The sequence below is a fragment of the Mesocricetus auratus genome, unplaced genomic scaffold (assembly GCF_017639785.1).
Source record: "Mesocricetus auratus isolate SY011 unplaced genomic scaffold, BCM_Maur_2.0 Super-Scaffold_100676, whole genome shotgun sequence".
Lineage (NCBI taxonomy): Eukaryota > Metazoa > Chordata > Mammalia > Rodentia > Cricetidae > Mesocricetus > Mesocricetus auratus.
The window spans coordinates 117,220,201-117,228,000 of record NW_024429266.1 but is presented as its reverse complement, the minus strand read 5'-3'; the positions used below and the strand labels follow the sequence as shown (position 1 = coordinate 117,228,000).

The window sequence follows — 7,800 nt, the reverse complement described above, 5'->3', positions numbered from 1 at the left end:
ATTACAATTTCCTTTATTCTGATAATTTCATGTACATATGAAATAAAATATGTTCATCTTTACCCCCTTTTCCACCTCCAACTCCCTGTACCCCTATAACATGTCAACTTCAAGTCTGTTTGTTTGTTTTTGAACTTTCTAAGGTAGATTAGTGTTGCCTGTGTGTGGGTATGGGTGTGGGACAACCCACTGGTGTACAGGAAACTTACCAGTGGGTGTGCCCTCAAGAAAGAATGATTCTCTGTCCCCGTAGCTCTCAACTGCCAGTAGCTCATTAGTGAGGGGTGGGACTTAGAACGTGCCCTTCCCACCCATGCTGGCATGTTGGCCGGCTCGATCTTGTGCACGTCCTCCAAGTGATCAAATGCCTTCTAAACATTTGTGTTTATATCCGTAGACTTGGGCTGCTTTTAGTCATGGTCTGAGGAACTTCTTTTTGCAGGGGATGGAAATCAATGGAGATATAGATAGACATGGTCAAGTGCTGAGAATTGGAGAATAAATACTCAGCTCTAAACGGGACTTGTTTATTATAACACACACACACACACAGAGGAGGCAGAAAGAATGTAAGAGGCGTGCAGAGAGATGTGCCTCCAATGCATTCATGAACTTTGAGCATCTGCATGCCATTCCCAGGAGCAGTCAGGAGGACAGGGTGCTGAGCGGTGGTCTCTGGCTCTGGTCGTCTTTCCACCTTCTCGTTAGATCTTTGTGATCCACCATGCGGTTCGTTCACCTGCAGTGCTCTGACCTTGAATAAGTCACTTAGCAATCACGAGGTGGCTCAGTTGAGCTCATCTCTGAGACGCCCTACAGTGGAAACTCTTCTACTTCATGAAATGCCACAGAGTCACGCTCAGCTTCTGACCTTATACTAGAGGTGGTCACAAAGGGCAGCAGTTCCCAGTGTTAACAGGCTTTGCCCTCAGCAGTTGGCTTTCCACTGAATTCCATCCAGCAACCTCTGGTGTGGTGGCGAAGTGCTTTTATCGTCAGCAGCCTCCTTCTCACTGGTGAAGATGAGTGAGTAGCAGGTGCATCAATGCCAAGAACATTTCTTCTGCCACCTTCAGCCACTTCTCAAGCTCCTGATCCAATGGGCTAACATATTAATCCATACCCTGAAGGGCCCTGCAGGGAGACCAAGAAGAAGCTTTAAAAAACTATAATAATTCTATTAAGTCTTTGAGAAGTCTAAGTAATGTATACAATGTATTTTGATCACATTCACCCCCACTCTTAAACCCAACTCCTGCTGGATCCACCTCTAACTTCCTGTCCTCTGCTAGCTTGGTTAGTGTCCTCCCATCGTTTTTTGCTTTTGTGTTTTAAGCCCACCAATTTGTGCTGCCCCTACACTCAAGAGTGTGGGGTCATCCACTGGAGTGTGGTGGACCTACCTGGGGCCACACACTGAGTCTGTCTCCCAGAAGCTATCAGTTTTCAATAACTCCTCAGTACAAGGAGGGGGAGATGGAATGGGGCAGGGGCTCTGAGGGCAGGGGCTCTCCCCACGCTGTGCTGGAAAGTTCATTGACTCGATATTACTCAGGCAAACACAAGTGCTGTGAATTCCTGAGCACAGAGATACTGTCATGTCCAGAGGACACTGCTGTGTTTTGGTTTTTCCAGACCTCTGGCTAGTATAATTTTTTCACACCTTCATCCATGATGGTCCTTAAGCCCTGGGGAGGGTGTATGTCTATCTGTCCCATCTGGGGCTGAGCACTTCAGGGACACTTACTCTCTGAACTTTGACAAGTTGTGAATTTTTGAATTAATTCTCTACTGTGTAAAGAAACTCCCCTAATGAGGTCTGAGACTGCACTAGTCTGTGGGTATAGAGGTACGAATTTAGAGGGTCATTTGTAACTACATCGATTTAGCTAAACTTGTAGGCATTGTGGGCTCCAATAGGTGACATCCTAAAACTATACCCCCCCACTACTTTTAACATCCCAAGCAGGGCATGGAGAAGTGGCTCAGGGCTTAAGAGCACTTTCTGCTCTTACAAAGGGCCTGAGTTTGTTTCCCAACACCCATGTTAGGCCACTCACAACTGTCTGTTGGGGCCTTGGATCACCCCTGGAAGTTCCATAACCAGGTTCTTGGACAGATTTACTGTACCAAGCATGCATTTCTTCCTGTGGAGTCAGCCTTAAATCCAATCAGAAAGTGGTTGGTGACCCTCATAGCATTGCTGTCATAGCATGGGCTTATCATGCACTGTTGGTCATCACTACAGTTCACAGGGCTCACAGCGGTTGATAGGTCATCCCACCACAGCACCCTGAGACGACACCGACCAGTTCTATCTATGAAAGCTAGCCATCAGGGAGGAGGAAGCTTTCTGGTTAGTGCCAACTTGATGTCCCCATGCCCCGTGACCAACGTGTGCGGTGTCGTCAGCAGCCGTGTCGTGTCTTAGCATTAGTTTCTGGTGGGCAACCAGGAGCAATAGGAATAGCTTGCACATTTTGGGAGACGCGTTTCCAGGATGCCCATGTCTAGCAACTGAAAGGGAGGTGTCCCACACCTGACGCTGCCACTTCCTCTGGAGCCCCGTGGTGTCTGAGATAGCCATCATCCCTGTGTAGGATAGCTCCAATTAAACTCTTCACAGACATAATGTGTGTGGACATGTAGATGTGTAAGAGTCTGTATAGTAATAGTTTCCACACAGCATCCTTCCTGTTAGCTGTCTCTCCCCTCACTTCCTCCTCTGAACTACCCTCCCAGCTTCCCCTCACTTAAACTCACTCCCCGTCCTCACCTCTTTCTCCTTCATATTTCCTGTATTCCACTACCCCCTCACTTAAGAACCTCTCCCTCCACACCAAGGTTCCCTTTATAGTTTTTTTCTTTTGTATTCTGTAGGCACTCTGTGTTAGAACACACAAATCTAAAGATTTGATACTAAGTTTCCACACATGAGTGAGAACATGTGATATTTGTCTCCCTAGGTTTGGGTAAATTATGGAATTTTCTGAAATGGTAAGTAATAAAAAGAGAGACAGAAATGATGCTATAAAATATGGTTTTGTTATCACTTTCCCTATATTGTGCTTACAAATGGAGACACTTCTATGCAGTATTTATTTCTGTTTGCTGTTTAAACCCAAATGAGTCCCTTCGGCAGTACCATCATAAGAACAAGCTTACAGGTCAACGAGCCATAACAGAAAACCAAAAAGCCAGATGTAAGTAAAGTCGGCTGTTTTATCTACTCTGCTGAACCAGGGTTTCTCCCCCCAGCTAACTGTTTGGGGCTAAGTGTTGTGAGGTTGTCATGGGGACAAAAGCAACAAGGCTGCAGATAGAAGCCTGCCTCTTCTACCGTGTGAGTGATTCCCTGCAAAATAAAGCAATGCAGCAATCAGTTGTTTTTTAAATCTTTAAATATGTCATGCATGATCCAACTTGGGGGGAATCACAGCTCATGTCCTTAGCCAGGTCCAACCTTGTGTCTTCGGTGAAGCCATTAAAAGTGGGAAGCCTCAAAAGGGGATCTATTCAATATGATCACATTGGGAAGAGAGACCTGGCACCCCCCCCACCTGATGTCCTGGAGTGACATCAGTGTTTAAATAGAAAGCCGAGGATGTGCACATCTAAGCGGTCTGCAGCATGGTGTGATCCCACCATCCACTGACTCATCATTGTCTAGGTCTTAGCTTCATCTTGTAAGGTGATGTGACCAGCTGTTAGAGCTGTGTGAATTCTCATCCCCACTTTCTTCTCCCAGCATGAAATGCCCTGGGGAATCCGTTGGGGGAATTTCTTGAGGGTTCACTGTCTGAACACTCAGATACATTGAGAGACACGAGTGTATCTCAGGCACATCTTCCTCCCTCCCAGACCAGTCACACATCCATGAACATCTCTGTGCGTAAGTGCAGATGTGTGCAAAGTGCCCATGGATGCCAGAAGAGGGTACCATGGCCCAGAGCTGGAGTGACAGGCCATTGTGAGTGGCCCAGCATGGATGCTGGGAAGCAAACACCAGTCCTTCGTAAGAGCAGAAAGTGCTCTTAAGCCCTGAGCCATTTCTCCATCCCCTGCTTTGGATGTTAAAAGTAGTGAGGGTAAAATTTTAGGATGGCCCCTCCTGGAGCCCACAATGCCTGTAATTTTAGCCTCAAAGACATTTTTTTAACAGTCTAAAACTCCATGTTTTGTTGACAATGAAGCAAAGTCAGATCCTCAGGAAAGCAAGGCAAGAACAACAGAAGTGTGGTGTTTTAGCAGAAGAGATTCCTGGAGATGACCTGCAGGTTTATGAAAATGTTCCACAGGGAAGCGGAGGGAGGTAATGGGAAATGCAGCCAGCGGGCCAGGCCACGTGTGCCTATCCTTTAGATGAAAACCAGGTGTTGCACTGGAACCAGGTGAGCTGTGGTCATAACGTGCACATTCCTCTCCTGGAAGGCAGCAGGACACAGGACTCCCTATATCAAACGCAGTTGCAGGTATTGACAACCCTCCAAAGCTGCAGAGACACCCATGGGTCAGGCTGTACTTAAAACAAGAAAGGGTGAGAACGGCTTGAAAAGCTAAGCGGCCTCTGTGCTGAAGTGGACTGTCTTCCATTTAAAAAGCAGACCAGAGTTTAAGGCAATCTGTGAATATACCCTCGAAAAGAAAAAAAAAAGAAATAAAAAGAAGAAGACAGCAAGAAAGGACAGTAAATAGACCCATATTTAAAATCTACCACGGAGAGCTGAGGTTGACAATGGGAAGCAAGCATCCTCCACCCTCTGCCCCACCCACTGAGGCCGGCTCTCTTGATCAAACCCAGAGCTTACTGATACGGCTAGTCTTGCTAGCCAGCTTAATCTGGGGGATACCCTATCTCTGACTCTTGAAGCCGGAATTGCTGGTGGGCCACTACTCCCACTCAGCATTTATGTGAATTCTGGAGATGTGAACACTGGTCCTTGCACGTACACAGCAAGAATTTTAAGGATTGAGCCATGTTTCCACACCAAGAGCTGTCATAGGCTAAGCAAAACCTGCCAAGTGTTTTTGTAAGATAGACTCCTTGCCATCATGTCTCCCAAGTTCTTTGTGTCACATCTACTTTGGTCACACACGGAACACACACTATATCTGGGCAGGAAGGAAAACAGGCTCAGAAGAGTTTGGTGGTGTTCCCAGTAATGTATCGGACTCAATAGTTACCTAAATACCCACAATGACTCCAGAGCCCAGCAGACTTCACCTTCCCACATGTGTTCTGTTACCTTCTCTGGGTCTGGAATCTAGGGACAGTTGCTTCAGGTCTCCTCCCCAGGCTGGGGTCAGTGTTAACCAGAGCTGAGATGCTGAAAGAGGCTCATCTGGGCAAGGATACACTTCCAAGCTCATTCATGAACTTGGTGGGAAAATTCCCATCCTCATAGTTGGTTGGACGGAAGGCTTGATTTCCTCACCGATAGCAGCTGGAAGCTTCCTTACCGATAGCAGCTGGAGGCTTCTCAGAAGTTTGCTTTACATCGTCAGCCAATAACTAGGCCTGCTACCAAAGTGGAAGTCACAATCTCGTTAACAGGTCACAAAGTGCCCTTTCCACCTTTGTCATACGGTCCATCTCATACTCTGTGGAAGGGGATTATTTATTATAAGGCAATAAATACAGGAGGTCAAGGTCACTTGTGGCTAGTTTGGAAGTCTGTCACAGAACACAGGGCTGCACACAATAGACTTCAGGTAAATCGATAAAAATGGCTTCCTTTTTTGTGAGAAATGCAGAGTGGGGTCAGAAGGAAAGTCTGCTTGATTTCTATCAGTAATATTTCAGTTTCTATTATTCTACCAACTGCTATTTTGAGAGGCAATAGAGCTGTTTTAAGTAGCATTTGTGTATGTTTTTCTTATGCTGGTGGACAAGGACGTGTAAGACAGATGGAAGACCAAAACTCCTTTTGCAACCCGGAATGCCTATGAATTTTGACACACATGAGGCAAAGAACATGATATCAGCTCAAAGTGATGGTGGTGTTGATAATGAGGGCCTTCCATAGGAGATGAGAAAATCGTTGCGTTAGATGAGCATTACAATTTTCATCTGCTAGATGGAGACTGCAATCCCCACTCCTGCCCCCTTTGAAGGCATGCCTTGACTGAGGTCTGTTGTTGATACTGTGTACCTCACTGAGAATGGATATTTCCATGTGACATGTAGCATGTCTCCAATGAGGTTTTCATTTTCAGAGTTGTGTGGCTTTAATTTCCAGTTGTGGTGCTTATTTCCCAAAACAAAACAAGCATTAAATGGAGGTTGTAGAGGGCCCCAGGCCCAGCTGAATCTAGAGAGGAAAGCAGAACGCCCTACAGCATCATTTTCTGTCCATAACAAGACCTGGGATAGAAGCATGAGTAGTTCACAGATAAAGGACTTGCATAGTTCATTGAGTTGGATAGCCTTTGAGACTGGTTAATTTTGGTATGTGATGTTTTTATGCATTTGAAAGTTTATTTTTAAATAGCAAAATACATTTTTAAAATAGAAGAAAACTTTAAAAATCTCCACTCAAAAAACACTTCAACATGGCAGTCACAGTCCAAGGGACTCCAATGTCCCACTCTTCCCAGAGATTTACTTTTCATGAGGGCAGCCATGTACGTCGTCATCTGAACAAAGACATGTTGGGGACAGAAAAGGCCACTGTTCACTGTTAGTAATTACAAAAGAAACAACAGTGGTGAACTAGACTGTTTTCGGTAAACCTGGCCAGGTATGGGACATCTCCTTGCTGTCAGAGTGGAATGAAAATGTTCCTTTAACCCAGAAGTCTCTGCTTGGACAATGATAAAGGGGAGAACATGGAGTCCACACCGATAGTGGTAGGGTGCAGAATTGCATCTGACTCATGTGCTGGCCTACACTTGTAGGTGAAATCAAGGACCGACGGATATCACAGAGGTTCCCTCTGGCAATAGTCAGCACATGTCTGCCACTTGTTGCTTTTCTTTGTGCTTCTTCGGGGCTCTGTAATAGTCCACTCATCTTGAGACATTTTTTCAATTCATTTCTACCATTTTCAAATTCTGCCATGCAGTACGGTAGACAGCCAGGTTTGCCCGTGGTTGATGTTTGGACAAATGAGTTATTTCTTGACGTAACGCCGACACCACATTTTCAATGGAAAACCTTAGTTCAGTACTTCACCAAACGCTGTTCCAATATGGAAACCTGAAACCTCCCCATCTGCTAGTCGTCACTCTTGCTTTTAACCCAGGAAACACACTCCCAAGCTGAGCACCCAGCAGGCTTTGCCGAGTAAGCTGGTCAATTAAAGGCAGCGAGCAATTGAAGATATTTGTTGACGCAAGTGGACATGCTAGCTGGCTATAGGGCAAATGTGTCTGTAACAATGTCTGCTGAAATGAATGCTTTTTCTGGAGGAGCAAAAGCTGGTAAAACATTTAAGTCAAATCGATCTTTAAACAGGGTTCTGAACGTGGAAACCATTTCTATACACACATGGCATCCATTAAAGATGAGGGCTAGGGAAATTTCTCCTATGAGAGACTTTCCAGAAAGAAAGAACATGCATGATAAAGCTTGTCCTTCCATGGCTCCTAAGAGAACAGTGCCTCACCCAAGTCCAAACTCTCAGCCACTCAAGCACAAGTGCTGTGGGACACTCTTCACACTCACCATCTTCTTGCACATTTCCTCAACAACAATAGCAATAACCTAGTTATTTGCTAAACTATTTCAAACTTTACAAAGTGCAATCAAAAACTTTTAATATTCTCTCTCCCTAGAGGCAGTCATTATTTGCAATTTGT

General features: G+C 45.4%; 1 long non-coding RNA gene across 1 annotated transcript; it reads right to left on the bottom strand.

Annotated features, from left to right (window-relative positions):
- Nucleotides 1-513: 513 nt before the first annotated feature.
- LOC110342171 lies at nt 514-5,359 on the bottom strand. Its single transcript, XR_002384176.1, has 2 exons — nt 5,247-5,359; nt 514-1,134 (listed from the first exon to the last, which is right to left on the bottom strand). It is a non-coding gene; the product is annotated as an uncharacterized LOC110342171 (long non-coding RNA).
- Between the last annotated feature and the right edge of the window lie 2,441 nt (nt 5,360-7,800).